At 39.6% G+C, this 24,059-nt stretch overlaps 1 protein-coding gene across 6 annotated transcripts in view; it reads right to left on the reverse strand.

The window, feature by feature from the left end:
• The window catches only part of CPEB1 (cytoplasmic polyadenylation element binding protein 1), a 108,909-nt gene that overhangs the window by 81,977 nt on the left and 2,873 nt on the right, over positions 1-24,059 (reverse strand). For all 6 annotated transcript variants that reach the window (XM_053594568.1, XM_053594569.1, XM_053594570.1 and 3 more), the window contains exon 2: positions 12,890-13,064. The gene's annotated coding sequence lies outside the window, so the exon portion shown is untranslated. The remainder of the gene's footprint in view (positions 1-12,889; positions 13,065-24,059) is intronic.

Raw genomic sequence — 24,059 nt, forward strand, 5'->3', positions numbered from 1 at the left:
AAACTGCAACAAAAAAATAGCTGGGCATTATGGCGGGCGCCTGTAGTCCCAGCTGCTCAGGAGGCTGAGGCAAGAGAATCGCGTAAGCCCAAGAGTTAGAGGTTGCTGTGAGCTGTGTGACGCCACGGCACTCTACCCGAGGGCGGTACAGTGAGACTCTGTCTCTACAAAAAAAAAAAAAAAGAATTTCATTTACAACCATCAAAAAACAACACTCACAAATGAGTTGCAAAATTTGTATGATGAAAACTACGAAACACTGAAACAAAGTGAAGGACATCCGTTGTTCATGGATCATAAGACTTAACATTGTTAAGATGACAACAGTTTCTAAATAGACCTTTAGATTCAAAGCAATCCTTATCAAAGGCCAAACTAGCTCTTTTGCAGAGGTTTACAAGCTTAATATTCTGTGAAGCAAGTGTATGGTGCCCCATGATCATATTGATGTACACAGCCATGATTTAATAAAAAAAAAAGAAAAAGAAAAAAAATTCACAGGAAATTTCAAGGAACCCAGAACACTCAGAATCTTAGAAAAGAACAAAGTTAAGAGACTCACCCATCCTGATTTCAAAACCTAATAAAAAGCTACTAATCAAGACAATATAATATTGGCATAAGGACACATGTATAGATCAGTATCACTCTGTACCCCTCAAATATATGCAACTATAATTTGTCAATTTACAATTAAAAACAAATTTTTTTTAAAAAATGGAGAAAGTATTTGAAGAGACATTTGCCTAAAGAACATATACAACTGGCCAATAAGCTCAAACAAAGAAACACATATCAAAACCATGAAATCTCACTTCACATCTACCAGGATATACCTATAATCAAGCATGTGTTGAGGATGTGGAGGAATTCAAACCCTCATGCCCTGCTGATGGGAACATAAAATAATGTAGCCACTTTGGACAACAGTTTGGCACTTCCTCAAAAAGATGAGCATTGAGTTACTGTATGACTCACAAATTCACCCAATGTAAAAATTCACACCCTAGATAAACGAAGCATATTTCCACACATGGAAACTTGTGTGAATATTAACAGCATTATTCATGATAGCCAAAAAAATGGCAATAGACCAAATGTTCACCAATTCACCACTCCTGATGAGTGGATAAACAAAATGTGACACCAATATGATGGAATATTACTCACCCTTAAAACAAAGGCTATACAAATTCACAGTGTAACATGAAACCTGTGCTAAGTGAAAGCAGCCAGACAAGAAAGCCCACATGTTGCATCATTCTGCTGATATAAAATGTCCAGAGCAGGCAAATCCAAAAGGAGACCAAAATCAGATCAGCAGCTCCCAAGGAATGTTAGCGTGCTAGAGGGGAGTGATAGTTCATTGGCATGAAGTTTCTTTGGGGCCTGATGAAACCATTCTGGTGGCTGGGTACAGTGGCTCACGCCTGTAATCCCAGAACTCTGGGAGGCCAAGGTGGGTGGATTGTCTGAGCTTAAGAGTTCAAGACCAGCCTGAGCAAGAGTGAGACCCCCATCTCTAATAAAAATAGAAAAACTAGCCATATTTTTAAGACCAGCCTGAGCAAGAGTGAGATGCTCATCTCAACAAAAAAATAGAAAAGTTAGCTGGTGTGGTGCTGGGTACCTGGAATCTTAGCTACTCGGAAGGCTGAGGCAAGAGAATCACTTGAGCCTGGGAGTTTGAGGTTGCTGTTAGCTACGATGATGCCACTTCCCTCTAGCCAGGGCAACAGAATAAGACTCTGTCACAAAAGCAAACAGAAAGGAATACATGTTGCATACAGGCCCTGGTATCAACGCAGGAAAGGCTTCTAGGACTGCACCCCAAGCTTCTTTTCCCTCATGCTGTTCTGTCTAATGTCTCTTAAAATTCCATATGGAGTACACTATATAGTTAAAATCACCAACTTCACAGTCATGCAAGGATGCTGTTCTGCTACATAGTTGACTGTGTATTCTTAAAAAAAATCCTGCTTTGGGTGGCGCCTGTGGCTCAAAGGAGTAGGGTACCAGCCCCATATGCTGGAGGTAGCAGATTCAAACCCAGCCCCGGCCAAAAACTGCAAAAAAAAAAAAAAAAAAGTCCTGCTTTTATACAAGGTTAGGTTGTCACCCTGAAACTCCCTCATGTTCTCCTGCCTTCGATGTTCTACGGTTTGCATGGCTCTGTGAGATGAAGCAAGGTTCTTCTTGGCCAGTGGTTCTCAACCTTCCTAAAGCTGCAATCCTTTAATACAGTTACTGTGGGTCACGACCCACAGGTTGAGAACCGCTGTTCTTGGCTCTTCCTGTCTTACTTTGTACAAAGTATTGTAAACATTCATATTCTCAAGTGGGAAGACAGAGTGTAGCGCTGAAATCACATCGTTTGCCCATTTCATAGTGAACCTACACAAGTAGGGTGCAGGCTCTGGATGTAAATCACCTGAGAACAAATTCTGGGTGTGCTGCTTTTCTGCCCTGATCCAGGCCAACTTGCAGTTTAAATTTCCTGAGATGTTAAAGCGTGTTCAAGTTGATCCTCCTGCCTGCGCTCTTTTAACTCCTGCATGTACTCTTTTAACCGTGGAAAATATTTTATAATACAAAAATTTGAATTGGCTATATCCATAATTGACTAAAATTTTTAAGTATAATAGTATCTAGTGTTTACAAGGCTATGAAGAAAAATACATGAAATCCTGGCAGCCTATAAAACTGGTAAATTCACTATGAAAAAGCAGTCACCAGCTTAAAGGTAAAGACAGCACACCACACTTTGCAATTCACTTCTAGATGCATGTTCCCAAGAAACTTCTGCTACATGTGCAGAAGGAAATATAAACAATGATTTTCACCAACATACTGTTTATAATAGCAAAAAACTGGAGAATACTTATTTACCAATAGAGGGATATTGTATATATTTATGTAAAATGTTACTACGAAGTAATTAACGTATTGATTTTACCTATAAATATCAATATGCACATTATAAATGTGATACATGGGAAAAAGCAAATGCCAGGAACATCATGTAAGTCATACTATTTGTGTAAAGATTTAAAACACACAACAATTAGGAAGTGGCATGGGGAGGGTCTTGGGCGCTAGTAACATGCTGTTTCTTGATTTGCTTTAGTTACATGGGTGTATCTGTTTTGTGATAATTTACACAGTTGCACACTTTAACTGCACATATTTATGAATGTTTTACATAAAAAGGTAAAACACAAAATGATGTTTATGGGCATACACAGAAAGTATAAAAACATGAATGAGAAGAAAATACATCAACTTTAGGGACGTTGTTACCTCTAGGAAAGTGAATAGAGGAAACAGACTTAAGTACAAAATTTTTATTTTATGTTTATATTGTCTGATAAAAGGTATGAATCTAACATTTCAAAATCTTAACATTTGTTGAAGATGGGTGATAGATACACAGGTATAATTGTCTTCTTCTGTTTTGAAATATTTAAAAGTAAAAGCCTTATAAAAACAGTATGTTCATTTAAGTCCTACCATTTAGAGATAATCATATTTGCAAAAAGTTTAAGTTGAAAGGCATAAAGCGCACAAAAGTGCACAATTTTATGTTTCACTTATGTAAATACATCCATGAAACCACCACCACAACCAAGGTAATAAACATATCCACCATCCCTGAAAGCTTCTTGATGTCCCTCTGGAATTCTTTCTCACCCTCATCTCTGAGCCCTTTCCCCCAGGTAACCAGGTTTGCTTTCAGTCACTAAAGGCTAAATGGCATTTTGTAAAATTCTGTGCAAACGTAATTATACCTATGCACACTTTGTCTGCCTTCTTTCACTAAGCCTAATTATCCTGAAATTCACCCATGCTGTAGCATGCAGTAATAGTTTATTCTTTATTTCTGAGTAGTATTCCTTTCTATGGATATGCCGTAATTTGTTTATACATTCACCTGTTGTTGTGTTGGGTTGTTTCCAGTTTGGGGCTATTATAAATAAAGAGGCTATGAACATATTATAAATAAAGAGGCTATGAACATTTGTGTACAAGTCTGTATACTGATCAATGTTTTTGTTTCTTGAGTATAACCAGTACTATTCAAAACTGTCCATGTGATCAAGAACAAGGGAGGTCTGAGAAATAGCCATTGTCTACAGAAGCCTAGATGACAAGATGACTAAATGTAATGTGATACCCTACATAGGATCTTGCTACAGAAAAAGGATATTAGGTAACAACTAAGAAAATCCAAACAAAATATGGACTAAGTATCCATATTGATTCATTAGATGTAACAAATGCACCATACCAAGATAAGATGGTAGCAATAAGGAAAACTAGGTATGGGATATACAGGCACACTCTGCAGCATCATTCTTAACTTTGCTATTAGTTGAAAACTATTCTAAAATGTAAGTTTATTTATTTTTGAGACAGTGTCTTACTATGTCGCCCCTTGGTAGAGTGCTGTGACGTCACAGCTCACAGCAACCTCATACTCTTGGGCTTAAATGATTCTCTTGCCTCAGCCTCCAGAGTAGCTGGGACTACAGACACCTGCCACAACACCCAGCTATTTTTTTGTTGTAGTTGTCATTGATGTTTAGCAGGCCCAGGCAGGGCTGGAACCCGCCAGCCTCGGTGTATGTGGCCAGTGCCCTAAACCACTGAGCTATAGGCACCGAGTCAAATATAAGTTTATTTTTGAAAACCCCAAAGAGTGGAATTGTTGGGTCATATGATTAACCAAATGTTTAACATAAAGAACCAGCTACAGGGCGGCGCCTGTGGCTCAGTCGGTAAGATGCCGGCCCCATATACCGAGGGTGACGGGTTCAAACCCGGCCCCGGCCAAACTGCAACCAAAAAATAGCCGGGCGTTGTGGTGGGCACCTGTAGTCCCAGCTACTCGGGAGGCTGAGGCAAGAGAATCGCTTAAGCCCTGGAGTTGGAGGTTGCTGTGAGCTGTGTGAGGCCACGGCACTCTACCGAGGGCCATAAAGTGAGACTGTCTCTACAAAAAAAAAAAAAAAGAACCAGCTACAGTATTTTCCAAGTAATTGTGCAGTTTTGCATTCCCACCAGCAATTTAAGACTTCCATTTATATCTCTGAAAAAAAATTTTTTTTTTTTTGGTTACAGTTCAGCCGGGGCCGGGTTTGAACCCACCACCCTTGGTATATGGGGCCAGCGCCTTACGGACTGAGCCACAGGTGCCGCCCCTCTCTGAAAATTCTTGATAAGTCTTTTTAATATTAGAGATTCTTACAGGCATTAACTTTTTGGCGTATATTTTGATGTATATGATATATACATATATGTGTTAGAGTATGTATATGTATTTTTTTCAAAATAGACCAGCAAGATCAGACTTCCTGGTTCTTATAGGAAAATGGCAATTGCCTAAATTTAAATCTTTTCATAATTCTCCAAAACCCACACAGATCAACAAAAGCAATAAAACTACTCATATCCCCAATCTATAGAATATTTAGCAGGTAAATATCACAATTGCGTTAAATGCCCATCAAAATCTAAACCTAACAAAGGATGTATAAGATGTCTATAAAACATCGAGAAAAATTTAAAAAGATACAGTAAACAAAGGAATATATACCAGCTTTATGTATTGGAAGACTTATTAACATATTATCCACAAACAGATCCATAGATTCAATATAACCCCAATCAAAATCCCAGCAGGTCACTGTGTATTTAGTAGGGTGGACTGACAAGCTAAATCTATACTTTATATGGAAATGCAAAAATTATAAAGGACAAAATTGGAGAACCTCATTACCATCAAAACCTATTATAAAGCTATAGTAATTAAGACACAAAGACAGAGATAATACAACAAAGAGCATCCAGAAACAGATCTGCATGTATACCATGTACACCTGACTTATGAGAAAGGTGGCATGTAGTGTAAAAGACTTTTTACACTCTGATCTTTTATTGGTAGGGATAGGTCTTTCAGAGGCAAGCTGGGAGTCTCCCAACTACACAGCCTGCTCACTACACTGCTTGCTGAGTCCTGGGGCTCCATCCCATGGGGGCAGTTCCAGTAGGCTAGAAACAGGCTCTAACCACAGGGCCTCAAAGGCCTCTTCTGCCCAAAGGCCAGCAACACTGTGCCTGGGGTTTGTGGCCGTGCCATCTGTCTGATGAAGCCACATTCACCCATGTCTTTCCATCATCTAGGAGCTGGTTGTCCTTGTACAGCTACTGGAGGGTGACAGCCACCTGAGAATGCCCTCTGTGCACATGAGCTTGAACACGGTGTTCAACTCCTTGCCACCCGTGGCACCAGATCCTCAGAAACACATCCTTGGGTGACAGGCCAGTTTAAGTGCTTAAGTCCACCCTCTATATCCTCCCACCCCACGCACCCTGCTCCCCTTTCCCTAAAAGGCATTTCCCCCCCTCTACTGGCACTGGGTCAATTAGCTATACATATAGAATAAAATTAATCTTGACCCTCTACCTAATACCACGTATAAACTAAATTCTAGTTCAGTTGTAAATTTAAAGTGTAAAATGTAAAACAACTCTTGAAATGAAATATATACTACCTTCCTGACACCAGAATAGGCAAACATTTCTTAAACAGGCCACAAAACGCTAAGCATAATGGGAAAAAGTCAGTAAATTATAGTTCATTAAAATTTAAGTTTTGTTATCTGAGAGACACTAAAGCAAGCATATGAAGACAAACTATAGATTGGGAGAAACTATCTGTTATATACATTTCAGACACAAACCCAATATGCAGAATATACTGACGGTGCCAAAAAAAGTCTACACGTTTTAAGAAAGGAAAAATCTTACTAAAATTGTAATTCTCAAGTCACATTTGACTTCTGCAATTCCAAGAAATATAAGATACAATATACAAGATAACAAACATTATCGGTAAATAGTGAGCATTGCAATTTTAATGCAGCTTTTCCTTTCTTAAAATGTGTAGACATTTTTTGGTGCCCTCTGTTTAAAGAACTGCTACTACTGAAGAAAAAAGCAGATAACCCTGAAGAAAAATGAATGCAAGTCCTAAAGAGGCCCGACGTCAGAAAAGAAGATATCCAAAGACCAATAAACATGAAAAGGTACTTAACTTCATTAGTCATCAAGGAAATAAAAACTAAAACCATAGTAGAAATAACTACTGTTTACCAAAATGGCTAAAATGAAAAAATACTAATTATTGGTGAGGACGTGGAACAACACAAATCATCACATACTACTGCAAAAGCAAACTGGTGTACCTGTCAGTATCTCTTAGAGTACATGCAGACCCTAGAACGCAGCAATTCCTCCTAGAAATACACCCAGTAGAAATGAATTCCCCAAAGACATTTTCATAACAGCACTATTAACCGAGGTTCCAAACTGCAAGTTGCCCAATGTCCACCACCAGCACAATGAGTGAACACTGGTATGTTCCTACAATAGAATGCTGCACAGAAATGGGAGTGGATGATCCACAACCAGTGGCTGAAACACAGATGAATCACATAGCTAAAGAGTACATATTTATGATTCCATTTATGTTAAGTTCAAAACCAGACAAAATTGGGCAGCGCCTGTGGCTCAGTGAGTACAGCGCCGGCCCCATATGCCGAGGGTGGCGGGTTCAAACCCAGCCCCGGCCAAACTGCAACAACAACAAAAAAAAATAGCCGGGCGTTGTGGCGGGCGCCTGTAGTCCCAGCTGCTCGGGAGGCTGAGGCAAGAGAATCGCGTAAGCCCAAGAGTTAGAGGTTGCTGTGAGCTGTGTGACGCCACGGCACTCTACCCGAGGGCGGTACTGAGACTCTGTCTCTACAAAAAAAAAAAAAAAACAGACAAAATTAACCCGTGCAATTAAATTATGCATGGTAACTCCCTTTCATGAGTTACAGACAGAAAGGGACACAGAAAGGCTTCTAGTTTATCATCAGTTTTTGCCTCTATAGATGAGTGGTTATACAAGACGTGTTCACTACATAAAAATTCACTGATGGTACATTCATACCTTTTTGCATGTATGTCATACTTCAATAAAAAGTTAAATATTTATCACTTAACTGTTAAAGCAGCTATATATTAAGCTTCTACAAAATATTTATGGGAAATAAGATTTCCTCAGAGTAATTTCCATCATCTGAAATGAGACTTCTCTATAATCAGCTAAAATAGCTTGGAGGTCCAGTAGGAACTGTGTGGGACTGAATGTATTAAACTTTGTTTTGGAATAGTTTTTCAGATAATTTGGTGATGATACTATTTATGATCCTGCAGAATAAAAAAGGAAACCATCTCAGTCAAATATTCAATATTGGGCTACAATGATTAATTCCTAAATTAAAAGTCAGTAGTCCGTTCATATCTGGGAGCTGGTTACATGATTATATTCAATTTAAGAAAGTTGAAGCTCTTCACCTATGATACAGTATGTATTTTCTTGTATGTGTTATTATACTTCAGATATTAAAAAAAAAAACCTTTAAACAGCCTATCAATCCTAAACCTTACTTTGAACCAATTGGCTAATCAAGTCCTTTTCTGGACCTCCAAGCTATTTTAACTGATTAGAGACATCTCATTTCAGTGAATTAACCTGAAACTTTTTCCTCCCCTCACTGCCCCCTGTTATACTACATATTAAATCCCCCTACCCACATAGTAGTTAAGGTGCCCCTTAATGATGTCTTACCACTTACCTTTACAGACACTATTACTAAGTCATTAATGCTTCAATCACATGTCCATCTACAGCAGCAGTTCTCAACCTCTGGGTCGCAACCCACAGGAACTGTATTAAAGGGCTGCGGTTGAAAACCACTGATCTACAGCGCATTTCCTCCATCTCCCACAGAATTCAACCAATGTGCGGCCTTGAAAGTGCTCTCTAGGTGGCAGGCATCCCTCTCATGAAGAGTGTATACATCACCGCTGCAGTTGCTTGGGTAGGACAGCCTGCTCTGGCCTGACCTTCCAAGCCCTTTCCCTCACACAAGGACCTTCTTGATGGGGTACTAGCCCAAACCCCTTAAACCACAGGAAGTAACAACTTTGTGCATCAAGGGGGAGAATTCAAACAGTTCCAGCTACTCTCTGTCCCTCCCCCACCTCATCTCTCAGTATCTCATCCCCTCTCTCCTCCATCAGGGACAGGCAGAGTCAGCACGGGGGCTCCACTCTGCCTTTTTCTCTTAGAAGCAGCTTCCAGCTACACAAATGCTTGTCTTGGAAGACAGTCCCCTGCTGTCTGAAAGAACAGCTGCTTCCCACTCCACTCTCCTCCATAAATAGGAGGAGGAATCTTTTCAAGTGCCAACTCCCCTATGTGATCTTCCCATACAACCAGGGAAGGGCTGAGATAACGTATAACGTCTATGGTAGCAAGTAAACTCTGTGCCCTTTTGGTAAAGTCCTGAGGGAGGTATTGGACCCATCTCTTAAGGACTCTCATTATACCACAGGTCACTTTACACATTTTTATTCTCAGCTTTGGGTTCTAAGATCAACACCCAGTTACAGTGAAATAATTTTAATTCTCTTTAAAGTCTATTTCAAATGTTGCTTCACCCAGCAGTATTCCCCTAGTTCCCTAACCAAAGCAACCTCCCCCAGACCCTATCACAGCACTTCTCCAATAATGCCTTATCAAATGAGCTTGTACATCTGTAACTATTCTCAATGCCTACCATGCAATGAAATTTTTTCACAGATAATATACAGCCTTACAAGACTTATATTGAAACATTAGTTCAAATGAGAAAAGTATTATCTGTCGGCCAAACACTATGGCTCACATCTGTAATCCTAACACTACAGGAGGCCAAGGCGGGATGATTGCCTAAGATCAGCATTTTGAGACCAGCCTAAACAAGAGTGAGATGCCATCTCTGCTAAAGATAGGAAAATTAGCTGGACATGGTGGTGGGAACCTCTAGTCCCAGGTACTCGAGAGTTTGAGGCAAGAACATCACTTGAGCCCAGGAGTTTGAAGCTGCTGTGAGCTATGTTGACATCATGGCACTCTAGCCTGGGTGAGGCTAAGACTGTCTCAAAACAAACAAACAAAAAGTACATTTGTCTGAAACAAGTGTGCAATTTTAATTCTAATGACAGATAATTAAGTAAGCAAAATGTTAGCAAGACAAAAATAAAAGGATTTTTCCTTATGTCAGGGCCCAGGGCAAAAATGAAATGTGATTCTATGCAAAACTCAACTAACAATGTGAAACTCTGCACTGGGATAAACCATTTCAAAAAAATTTTTATTACAAAATGTTTGCTACCAAAAAATCTGCAAAACTGTCTTAACATCTGAGCCCCTAAAAAACCTGTGAGGTTGGTACCATTCTGCCCTCTGGTTGACAAAATCGACCTCTTTATCTCATTGCACAAGGTCAAGCTTAGAACCCAGGTTTCCCAATCTATTCAAAGCACTTTTCTCATTGTGCCTCTTACAAAGGTCCTAAGAAGGGTCTGAAGAGGCTGAGAAATCTATACCTTGTTGTTTGGCCAGCCACTGAGTCAAGTACAGTGTAACAGAAACACCCTTACCAGAACACCTGGCTTACCAGCAAGGCTACTGGGCTAGCGGGCCATTTGCAAACATAGACTCCTAAAAGCTCCTCTCTCATTAATCATGGGTCCTTTCCCTTAATTCAACAAGCCAGCATTAGTTGAAAAATACTTCCCTATAAACTAGGAAAGTTTTCAGGATGTCTGAAGCAAAATAGTGAGGTTTAAGCCATTGCTGATTGTCATTCTTACTAGAATATATGCAGTTTTTTCAAAGCAAAGAAACGAAACATGTATTAGAAAAAAGACTCCCTGAACTTTTTTTTTTTTCCAAGACAGAGGCTTGAGCCCAGGAGTGTGAGGTTGCAGTGAACTATGAGGATGCCACTGCACCCTAACTGGGGCAACAGAGTGAGACTGTCTCAAAACAAAAGACAAGGTTTCTGTTGCCGAACTGAGTGTAGTGACATCATAGCTCACTCCACCTCAAACTCCTGAGCTCAAAAAATCCTCCTTCCTCAGCCTCCCAAATAGCTGCAACTACAAATGTGTGCCACATGCCTGGCTTAGTTTTCTATTTTTTGTAGAGACAGAGTCTTTCTATGTTGTCCAGGCTGCTCTTCAACTCCTGGGCTCAAGTCATCCTCCTACTCTAACCTCCCAAAACGCTAGGATTACATGTATGAAGCACCACACCCAGCCAGACTCCCTGAACTTAGCATAAGCTAAAGAAGAACAGGGTTACCTTGTATTTTACATAGTACTTTTGGGGAGGTTGGAAGAAACCCTCCCCACACAAGCATGCCCTTCTCTCATTTGCTCTTTACAATAATAATAAATTCTACAGAAGCCACAAGTCAATCTCATTCTTAAGCCTCTCCCTCACATATTTAGCTACTTACTGCTCATAACTCCTGAATCTTTGTGGGAATCATTTCCAAGACCAAGCCAAAAAGTAAATCAAAGAATTTATAACTAAGAAGCAGTATAGTTTTCCCTCAGTATATGCAGGAGATTGGTTCCAGGACCCTCTAAATATACTATAATCTACAGTGGCCCTGCAGAACCTACCTATATGAAAAGATAGCCCTCCACATATTCAGGTTTCATATCCCACAAATATGGTACTTTCAATCTGTTTGGATGACAAAAATATGTAAACAGACCTGTGTAGTTCAAACCCATATTGTTCAAGGATCAGCTCTGATTATCAGTCCGTGTTCTGAGAATCTCTGTTGTTCCCAAGTTTTTTTAAGGTCCACTTAAAAAATTAAAAAGATATTTTTTCATCTAAAATAACTCAAACTTACAAATACTACATACTCAAAATAATTTTTAAAACAATTCAAACCAAAAACATTTCATTAATGTTCTTAAACATGTGTGCCACTCCTGGAGAGGATTATGAAACACTGTTAGGATACCCAAGGCCTTGCGGGAAGAGTCAATTCCAAGACACACTGCCCTTTCCCTGCACGATTCCCAGCATCATATATATCACAGAAGGTAAATGCTTGTTGACTTGCACTCGTGTTTAAAAGCCACTAAAACTTCAAGAACTGGGCAGGGCCTGTGGCTCAGTGAGTAGGGCGCCGGCCCCATATACCGAGGGTGGTTGGGTTCAAACCCAGCCCTGGCCGAACTGCAACAAAAAAAAAAAAAAAAAAATAGCCGGGTGTTGTGGCGGGCGCCTGTAGTCCCAGCTACTCGGGAGGCTGAGGCAAGAGAATCACATAAGCCCAAGAGCTGGAGGTTGCTGTGAGCCGTGTGACGCCACGGCACTCTATGGAGGGCAGTAAAGTGAGACTCTGTCTCTACAAAAAATAAAAAATAAAAAAAAATTCAAGAACTGCACTGTCCAATGCAGCAGCCACTATCCCACGTAGCTACTGAGTACCTGAAGTGTACTGAAGTCCACATTGAGATGTAGATATTTAATATACATGGGATTTTGAAGTTTTAATTCCAATAAAAATATATTTCATTATAGTTTTTGTACTATTTGTTGACATGTTGTATGTTTCTAAATAAATTACTAAATTGATTTCATCCATTTCTACTTTTTAAATATGGCTACCAGAAAAATCTATAGTAATGGATGTAATTTACATTGTATTTCTATACATAAATACTCCTTATCACCTTTGGCCTATTCTTTTTTACCCAATCTTCCTGTGTATCATAAAAAAATTTCTACATCCTTACAAGAATCAGTCTTCACCCAGACAGGGATCCAACCTGCAAGTAAACCACAAAGGGGTAATATTGCCAGAGACTCAACCATCATCATTTTTCAGAGGCTTCCCAATGAAGACCACCAACATGCACTGCCTAGAAGCTGTTTGTAAACCTACCAAAGCCTAGTGCAACGAAGTTTTCAAATCTAAATCACCTGGCAAATGATCATGAATTCCTCGGTTTATGGGTGTGGTGCAGACTCTACTGAAATCCAGAGAATTATCCAATATGGCATTTATCCTTCGAAAGATATTGGCATTACTACATGTGGAGAGTGCAGGTGCTTCCTGGTTGTCCCAGCAATCTTTTATCCTTCCCGCTTCTTCTTCCTAGATACAGAAAAAAAATATTTAGGTTTTCTACACTCCTTTCTGACAGACTTTGCATCGCCTTTCTGTCAACCCAATACCATAAGTTTACAAGAAACTGAGTTTCTTGCTTATATGTTAAAATACTTAGTGTTTATGAGGAGCAAGGTACTCTGAGAGAACTATAAGAAGGAAAAAACTTCAAAATATAAAGGTATTTCTTCAAGAGCCCCCTAATCAAATAGGACACACATATGGTGTGTGAATTAGTTCAGGCAGTGCCCATATTAATACACATACACACAGGCTTGTGGGTTCAAAAATAGCCTGGGCCAGCTAAAACAATGACAACCGCAACAACAAGAAAAAAAAAAATAGCCAGACGTTGTGGTGGGTGCCTGTAGTCCCAGCTACTTGGGAGGCTGTGGCAAAAGAATTGCTTAAGCCCAAGAGTTTGAGGTTGCTGTGAGCTATGATGCTACGGCACTCTACCCAGGGCAACAGCTTGAGACTGTCTCAAAAAAAAAGAAAAAAAAAAAAGAAAAAGAATTATCATGACATGGTAACAGCAACATGAGCTTCAGACTGTAAAAAATTATGAGACCTGGTTCAAATCTTGGGATACATCCATGCACTGGAATACTGTTTGCAACAGAATAAAGTACTAATACATACTACAAGAAAGAAAAACCTCAAAAACATGAAGTGAAAAATAAAAGAAGCCAGTCACAAAAGACTACATATGATGATGACATTTATATAAAATGTTCAAAATAAGTAAATCTAAAGATTAGTTACCTATGCCTACAAAAAAAGGGAGGTGGGGGTGGTCGATGGGGGATACATCGTTTCTCTTTGAAATGGAAAGGTTCTATAATTAGATTATGGTTATAGTTTTACAATTCTGTAAACATACAGTTAATTCTTGAATAACACAGGTTTGAACTGTGTGGGTCCATGTATCTGTGGGGTTTTTTTAATAAATACATTGGAAAATTTTTTGGAAATTTGCAACAGTTCAAAAAAGCTTACAGACAAGCTTGCTATGTAGCCTAGAAAAATCAAAACATTTTAAAGGTATTTAATAAATGTAGGTAGATAATAGTTTTATTTACTACCATAAAATATACAGAAATTGTAACAAAGTTAAAATTTATCAAAAACTAATGTGCATAAATACAGATCATACATGACACCATTCATACTGGAGAAAAATGTAAACAAATGTAAAGATGCACTTACATCGTAACTGCACAAAATTACCTGGGCACATGCTATGTTATTACTATAACAATTTAGTGTCCACCTCCTGTTTTATTGTGGTTAAGCATGAGTGTTGCAAATATACACTTAAAACAGTGTGACTACACAGCTAAACTCCATGTAAGCAGTTTCTCACGATTATCATGCATTTTCTATCATATTTAGTGCAACATTTAAGTAACACCATGGGGCCCATACAAATGGTGCTGAAAGTGTGTGCTTCCAAGGAGTAAAGTAATGATATTACAAAAAAAAGTTGAGTTGCTTAATATGTACACTGAGGTCTGCAACTGTATTTTAAGATAAATGAATCCACCATAAGGATCATTGGAAAGGGAAAGAGGAAGGAGCGGAGGAAGGAAAGAGAAAGAACTATGGTTTTTCCAGTGAAACAGTGGTTTCCTACAGCCATGATCCTCAACTGAGAAAGGGGAGGGAAGAGACAGTCTGGAAAGAAAGCATTCTCCTTTCCCCCAAGGGAAAAATCCTCTTCCACAAAACTGTAAATCCGTTTCCAAAAACAGAACACACACAGGCTTTGGAGTACAAACACCAGGTTTAATATCTAAGTATCACCCTGAGCCTTGGTTTTGTGAGGTATAAAAAACGGGGTACAATCTATGTTTGCAGACTCTACAGTAACCATAGATACATAAATGCATGGATATGCTCAATAAATAATTTACTGATGGCAGATGGCAGATTCTATACAGGTGATAAAATCACTGGTTAAGTTAGAAATACATTCTCAACTTACTCATCCTAACCAAGTTCACCAAGCTTATTTACTCATGTTAGCATGTAACTGGGTTTTTTTCTTCTTCTTAAATTTGTGTTTTAAAACTATCACAACCTTTTCATTAAAAACCTGAATTCCAGGCTGGGTGCGGTAGCTCACGCCTGTAATCCTAACACTCTGGGATACCAAAGGAGGTAGACTGCTTGAGCTCAGGAGTTCAAGACCAGCCTGAGCAAGAATGAGACCTCATCTCTACTAAAAATAGAAAAACTAGCCAGGTATGGTGGTGTGCACCTGTAAACCCAGCTACTCGGGAGGATAAGGCAAGGGGACTGCTCATGCCCAGGAGTTTAAGGTTTCTATGAGCTATGATGCCCTGGCATTCTACCCAGGGTGACAGAGTGAGACAATCTCAAAAAAAAATACTGAATTCCACACCACATAGATATGTTTTCTGGTTCAAGAATAAAATCTCAAAATTTTATACCTATTTGTATTACAGAAAATAATCTATTTTAGAGTTGTCTAATTTGAAAACCCTGGGCTTGCCTTCAGATACCATACTCTCCAGGTTGAACATGGGTGATGGGATGGCCATAGCTTTAGGCTAAAATCCTGGTTTGGGGATATTCACCCGTCATAAACAAATGCCAACTCTACCATCTCTGGCCTGGTTTTTTATTCAGTTTGCCTTCAATCAATACGGTATTCAACACTGATTCTGTCAATCATCTGCTACAGACTCATCAAAAGCCAGTTAGGAGATGATGGAAGATTTGTCTGAAGGGCACACAGTTTACTCCTCCAGACAGCTTTAAAACTGGGTCCACAGATTGGAACCTAGTAAGGCAGGTTAGTTAAGTGTTCTGCAAAAGCATGTTCACATTTACTTTTTTTTTAAGAATAAGATTTTTTCCATTTAATCAGGTATTTTAATTAAATGCATTGCTCTTGAACATTGAGACTTTTCTTTGGGGCTTGAGACAGAGTTTCAGTCTGTCACCCAGCTAGAATACAGTAGCATCCTCATAGCTCCAATTCCTGGAGCTCAAGTTATCCTCCTGCCTCAGCCTCACCAGCACTGGGATTACAGACATGTGCCACCCTCTTGGCTAATATTTGTAGAGATGGGGTCTCACTCTTGCTCAGGCTGGTCTCAAGCAATCCTCCCATCTAGGTTTCCCAGAGTGCTAGGAAAACAGGTGTGAGCCACTGCACCTGGTAGACTTTTAAAAATTAAACCAGAGCAAGAGAAAGTCTTACTAATGTAATTAGATGCCCAAAGGACTGGTTCTGCTGAGTTATACTCTGGCAACTTTCCCATAATTTTATATTAAGTAATCGTAAATTTCTACAGGGTTTTGAGTATACTGTTCATTGTAATTTTTTTTAAGAGGTTGGGTCTTGCTCTGTTACCCAGGTTGGAGTACAGTGGCATTACCATAGTTCACTACAGCGTTAAACTCCTGGGCTCAAGCAATCTTTCCTGCCTCAACCTCCCCAAATGCTGGGATTATAAGCATAAGCCAACATACCCAGCCTGCTTACTACAATTTTGAGGAGCCCTTATATGAACACTCATTTAGAAAAATGTCATTCAGACAAGGTGTAGTGGTTCATACCTGTAATTCCAACACTTTGCGAGGCTGAGACAGAAGGAATGCTTGATGCCAAGAGTTTGAAACCAGCCTGGGCAACTTAGCAAGAATCCATCTCTACAAAACTTTAAAAAGCTGAGTATGGTGGCATAGCTATAGTCCCAGCTACTCCAGAGGCTGAGGTGAAAGGATCATTTGAGCCCAGGAGTTTGAGGTTACAGTGAGTTACCATTGCATCACTGCCCTCCAGCCTGGGTGACAAAATGAGACCCTGTCTCAAAAACAACAAAAAAGTTATTAGGTTGGTCCACATGAAACGTTTTTTTCAACTAACAAAATGGCAATTTCATATAGTTCAATCTATTATTATTTCATAAATACTGAAAACCTGCTAGGTCAGATATTCAGATTACAGAGATAAATAAAACATAATCCTTGGGCCAGGCACAGTGATTCATGCCTAAAATCCTAGTACTCTGTGAGGCCAAGGCAGGTGGATTGCCTGACCTCAGAAGTTTGAGACCACCCTGAACAAAAGCAAGACTCTGTGTCCACTTAAAAATAGAAAAACTAGGGCATAGTAGTGGTGGTGCATGCCTGTACTCCCAGCTACTCAGAAGGCTGAGGCAGGAGGATTACTTGAGCCCAAAAGTTTGCGGTTTCTGTGAACTATGATGACACCACTGCACTCTACCCAGGGTGGCAGAGTGAAACTGTCTCCGTCCACCCTCAAAAAACATAATCCTTGCCCTGACGAATATTACTTAAGTGAGATAAAGAAAACCTAGTTAGGTGACTGGAAATCAAGGGAAGCACGAAATGCTACAGGAGAAGAGAGGAGTAAACCATGGCATCTAGAATGACTTTACAATTCAGACTTCTAAAGTCAGAAAATAATGAAAAAGCAGAGGCATGAGGAAGAGTACCAATAGGCACAGAATGAGCAGAGAAAGGCTGTAAAACACAATAAATTCCAGGAAGGGAAGTGGTCCAACAGGGCTGGACAGGGAGGTTTCACCAGGACCAAATCAGGCAATCTGCCAAGTCATTTCAAGACGTGGGGTTTTAAGTTTGGACCAGAGACAATTCCAACATGAACAAAAAAAAAGGAAAAAATGGTTCCAGAATTGTCTTAGCGCTGTTTTCAGACCTGCTCTCACCATCACCTCTCCAGATGCAGTTTCTCAAGCTGCCTTAATGCAGGAGGAAGAGGGAGTTTTGAGTCTAGGATTCCACTTTGAGTCTCAATTCTACCTGACTCAGTTTGATCAAGATTTTCAATTTCTTAAGCATGCCTTTTTCTCTGTAACGTGTGATCAACAGAGCGTCAAATTCTCATGAGGAACAAAATAACTAAAAGGCTCTGGAGAATTGGTTATGTGGGGTAAGTCCAATTCTTGCCCTCCCCAATTTGACATAGCTTCTATTACCATCCCTTTCCCCCAGTTAATGAGTGTCCTTCTAATTCAAAGAGCAGTATTGGAGTGCATCTTTTCTTACAGCCTCAGGAACTCTTGGTCAGTGACCCTCTCACGCACCAACTCTCTCCCATGTTTAGCCCTTTCCTTAACCTTACCCTCCCCCTCCAGCAGCCAGTCTCCCTATCTTTCCTTAGTTTCCCCATCAAGCTTCTGTACAGAGTAACCATCCTGTCTGTTGCCTCACCCTTACTTTTCCCTTTAATCCTTGTAGTAAGGCATCAGATTCTTCTCCCCATCCCACAAATGCATTTCTGAAAGGCTTTTTACCAGCATCACCGTGCTATCAAGTCCTAGGCACATTTCTTAAGCCTTTTAAGAGGTTTTCATTCCTGTTTGGATGCTCCTATTAGAGCACTGAAAAACATGAATCTGATCATCTACTTCATAAAGCAGTGGTTTCCAAACATTTAGGGTCAGGACTCCTTTACACTCTTTAAAATTATAGAGGACTTCAAGAGCTTTCATGAAGTTCGATCACACATATCAATATTTACCCATTAGAAGTTGAAACTGAAAAGTAGGCTGGGAATGGTGGCTCACACCTGTAATCCTAGCACTCTGGGAGGCCAAAGCTGTTGGATTACTTGAGCTCAGGAGTTCAAGACCAGCCTGAGCAAGAACAAGACCCACTTCTCTACTAAAAACAGAAAAACAAGCCAGGCATCGTGGTGCACACCTACAGTCCCAGCTACTTGGGAGGCTAAGGCAAGAGGATTGCTCAAGCCCAGGAGTTTGAGGTTACTGTGAACTAAGATACCCTGGCACTTTACCCAGGGAGACAGAGACTATCTCCAGAAAAAAAAAAAACAAAATTCCCTTCAGAGCCCCAACTTTATCATTAGCAAGAAATATTAGCAGTTGTTTGTTATGAGGAAACTGGTTTGCTTTGTTCATTTCCAAAAAAATGTCAAATACCCCGAGTTGAATAATGTCAGTTATTCTGTTTTAAAAAAAAAAAAAAAAAGATGTTTCACAGAACAAAAAGCTTATTCTTGAAACGGTAACAAATACTTTTCCTTGACGCAGTCACGGCACTTGAATACGAAAAGTACTTTACACTGACTCCTCACGTGTCACACAATATGAATGGCAAAGACTCAAGAGCTGAGATTTAATGAAATTAATTTTTACAACTACCACAAAGATTTTCCTAAATGAAACTGACTTTTTCTAAGAATATGAAACACGAAGAATACAATGCCTGCTACAAATGTTTAATGGCACTGCCCTGATTTCTGCTAAGGTGCCAGTAGCTTTACCCACTCCCACTGCTTTTGCATCCTCAGTGGAAATGTCAACATGGTAGTGGTAGAGGAAATCCACCAATGTCTTAGAATTATGAAAATAGTCTGTAGATCTGTTAAACAGTTGTGAGGCCCCCCAGGGGGTCCAAAGACCTAGCTTGAGAACTGCTGCCACAGAATAAAGGCCAACTAGGCATTCATGGTCTAGCAGAATCTAGTGGCCAAATCAGACCTCTACTAGTCTACTCCTACTTTAACAGACAGATATCAGAGTAAAGGGCACTAACTCTAAGTGTATAACCTAACTGATACTTATTTGTATAAACTTGAGCAACTACCACATCAAGATACAGAACATTTTCAGCATAGGGTGAGATATGCACTCCTCCCTCCCCCGCCAGTTTACTACTCTGATTTTAGGTGTTACTAATTAGGTATAACTATTTTTGAGCCTCTTATAAATGGAATTCTGTAGGTACTCTTGAGTCTGGCATTTTTTCTTCTATCTTAGAGATGTCTACATGTTGTAGTACAATACAGCAGTTTATTACTATACAGTACCACATTACAGATGTGGATACATATGTATCTGCCATTCTTCATATGTTTATTGATGAGCTTACAACATAGTATATAACTTACTTATGTGCTTGTGCTCCTAATTAGACTACTAACTCCTTAGGAAGTGGGACTTTATCCTCTTATTTACCCAGAGTGGCCCCTGGAACACGACAAGAAAGCAAACAAACAAAATTATCATTTTTGGATTTCCAAGCATCAGATTATATTATCAATGGGTTCTTTGTTTTTTTGTTCATGTGAATTGTCTTTGACCTGAACTTAAAACCCCAAACCCTGAGATGGCTTTGAGTGGCTGAGACCTTTGACAGTGAGAAGAGGCAAAAAAGGTGAGTGATTATTTGCCTTTATGTTGTGTGTGGTGAGGGGCATAAGAAGGATCCAGGAAAATGTTATCTCATTCAGAAGAGACACCATAATCCATTAAGATCCAAGAACTAATAAGGGTTGAAGGGTAGAGATAGTGTGTCTGGGGAGCAATGAGAACATGAGTGTGACTGATTCCCATACCATGGAGGGATGTGAATAGACAAGAACAATTAAGGATGGTGGCAAAAGTGAATTGAAAATATTCACTCTGGGGAGACTGAACTGCTGAACTAGAAACAGGAATAAAGAAGGAATGAAAAGATACAGGAGCCAGAGGAAACCAGGAAAAGGTTCCCAAAGGAAACTTCCAAGTATTCACTTACCAGGCACCCTTCTGTATTGGACCTCTAATGGTAAAAACAAACTAAAAACCACCACCACCTATAATTCTTACGCCCAAGAGGATACTACAATCTAGATGGAAAAAAATTAGATTAAATGGGTAGAAGGAATACTAGAACTGGATCAGCCCCAGGAAATGAAAAGAAAGAAAATTGGTTCTCATATGGCATACCTCTTAGGTGAAGGACTCAATTACAACTCAGACTTTACCTTACAAACCCAAACAATGTAACCTAATCATATGTACTCAATATTAATCAAAAAAAAGAAAAGAAAAGAAACAAACAAAGAAGAAAATGGGTTCTGTTTTTAGATCTGTTGGGCTTAACATGCCTCAGGACATATGCATATAGAAGTATAGGTCTGCAGAACTAAGGCCGAAAAGCCTGGCCTAAAACCTGGACACACAGTACTCCTACAGGAATACATTGGTCCCCTGAATAAGGAGAGAGGAATGATCCAACAGACTTAACAGTGAAGAATGTGGCATTCAGGGGAAAAGGAAGCCTGCACATGCCAAGCCAAGACCAGACTGGTCAGACAAGTAAAAAGAAATAAGCCATAGTCTTACAGACCAAGAGGAAACTTTAAGGAAATTAAGGTAATCAGAGACCAACATAGCAGAGGTCAAGGCATAGGAATTCTAGAAATAGCACTAGTTTAAAAATGAGAAAACCTAGATTGCAGTTCTATCATGCATTCATTCTAAAATTAATTCTCCTTATCCATGAAAAGAGTCATATTATAATCTGTATTTAGTGTCAACCTCAAATTATATACCTGGGAAATGATCTCTAACACCTTTCAAACTTCAAAACAATTCCAAGTTTTAAAAAAGGTCCCAGGAGAAAGGGCAGACTCAGGAGACAGATGGTGTCGAGCCAGAACCCAAGAGCACAAAGCCAGAAAGCACAGGTGTTAAGCAGTGAGAGATCAAGTGTTCTATCAAAAAACCCTAAAGCCCTTCAAGGTACCCGCTCTCTTCCATCAAAAGAGTTACTCCCCACACCTTTATCAAAGAGACTGCAGGCAGTGTAAATCAATCAGGATTTACAGCCAACACATTATTTGGCCATAAAGAAAGAAATCAGTAATACTATTTAGTCAAGTTACTCCCAGAATAAACAGCTACTTGCAACCGTGACCCATTTTTAGCTAACAAATCAACCTTTACACCTACCCTCTAAGGGATTCTCTAATTACCTCAAGGGAAGTCCTCACAAAACACCTTAAAAAAAATTAAAACAAAGAGTGTTAACTCATTACCATCTAAAAGAACTACTCCACCACACCAGAAAACGGGGGTGGGGGTGTAGAATTCAAAGGTTATCCATGCCTAAGTGTTCTCCCAAACTACTGAAAGCAAAACCCAACCCCAGTATAGTCAGGAATCCCTCCCACGCCTGCACACCTTAAAAATTAAGGCACCAAAATAATCCCTAACAGAGTCTTTTTAAGTCCAGTAACAAAACTCACATCTAAGGTACAAATTCAAGACTTTGAAATTTAGATCCTAACTTTTTACAGCAAGTCTGTTAATTTTCCCATGAAAAATATAAAATATTACATATAACATGTACCTTACAGCGCAATCTTTTCAGTTAGTTGGCTATGAGAAATACCCTGTTTTGGGGTTCCATCTTCAACACAAAAACTTTCAAAATCTGTAGCTCAGCGGCTAGGGTGCTGGCCACACACACTGGGCCTGCCAAACCACCACAACAAAAAAATAGCCAGGCATTGTAGCAGGCGTCTGTAGTCCCAGCTACTTGGTAGGCTGAAGAGAATCGCTTAAACATAAGAGTTTGAGGTTGCTGTGAGCTGTGATGCAACAGCACTCTACCAAGGGCGACATAGCAATACTGTCTCAAAAAAAAAAAAACTTTCAGAATTATGAATCTGTGCTCCCAAGCAGGTTTAACTTTAAAAAGACTGCAACAATGGCAGGAAAAAACACAGGGCATTTCCAAAGCTGCAATGTGGAGGGCAAAAGAGCCAGAGCTTTTAGGATCCAAAGGCTTAGGAAACACCGCAAGAGGCAATCAGTGCTTCCTGGTTTTAACTCAAACAACAGAAACAAAATTTTTTACGTACCCTCCTCTCTCCCAACCTCTAGATTCAATCTCCTTAACCCTATGTTCCACGGGCTTTCTGGCAAATTCTCCCCAGAATCAGTAAGGTCTATATACTTACTGCCCAGGAAAAGCAGATTTACAGCACTGGGTAGATTAGCACAGCTTTTCCATGGCAGAGAAAATAATTGGATATTTAAGTCCATGAGTCTTTTGTCTTCAGTAGTTAGTGGTGGAAATAAGAGTCTAACATTAGCGTCCCAGTATGGTATATAGTCCTGTGCCAAACTTTAAGCCAGAAGTACAAATCCACTAATTAATTCGCCCTTTAAACAAATATAATTTTAAGATATGGTCATTTGGCTAAGGAACCTGAAACCAATGAATGAGAAAGGTTGCACAGACAAAACCTAGCACATAAACACAAAAATACCAGCAGAGAGCTTTTTCAGTCACCTCTCCTTTCCCCACCGCCTCCCCTGCCAAATCTGCAAACTGAACTCACAGCTGTGTTCAGGTGGCTGCTAAAGGCTTCGAAAGCTGCTAGAACAACTAACATTTTGAAGTTTTTGTCTCTAGAAAAACTTTCCAGGATGCAGGTAAGAAAGCTATCCAGTCTGTATCTGAGTTTTATTCTCACAGAAAAAAGAAAAAAAACACACACAAAGCAAATACAAAATTTGGCAAAAGTTCTGAATATACCCTTTACTGTTTTAAGTCCTTGGGAATGAGACAAGAAAATGTACACATTGCTTCATTGCTAGCATAGCAGTATATATTGCTAGGAGTTTTTAAGTTTTATCCAGAATTGAAACCCCAGCCCCTCATTCCTGGGGTAAGGCCATTTTATGCCCTATAAATTTATCCCAGAAGATTGTACTACATGCTGCTTTTATTATTATTATTATTATTTTTTTTTTTTAGTAATTCCTCCTGGAAATCTTAGAGACAGCTAAGACAGAAAAAGTGAGCTTTAGTAAGCTCCATTTTACTTTTATAGGTCTTTTTTTTTTTTTTTTTTTTTTGCAGTTTTTGGCTGGGGCCGGGTTTGAACCCTACTCGTTTCAGCCGCAGGTGCCGCCCCACTTTTATAGGTCTTAAAGCAATTATATAATTTCAAAATTGCCTTGCCTGAAGAATAAAAAGTTACAGAAATTATAACTGTTCTGTAAAAGGAGATTCTGTGCAGATTGAGAAGGTCATTCCCACAGTGGGAGGAGTCTTTCTCCAGACCTCTGGCTCTCAGGATCAACTATAAATGCTCTGACACACATCCTGGAATGATAGACACAGCACATTCCTACGGACATTAGCACTATTGTGCTAGTC

Source organism: Nycticebus coucang, chromosome 6, assembly GCF_027406575.1.
Source record: "Nycticebus coucang isolate mNycCou1 chromosome 6, mNycCou1.pri, whole genome shotgun sequence".
Taxonomy (NCBI): domain Eukaryota; kingdom Metazoa; phylum Chordata; class Mammalia; order Primates; family Lorisidae; genus Nycticebus; species Nycticebus coucang.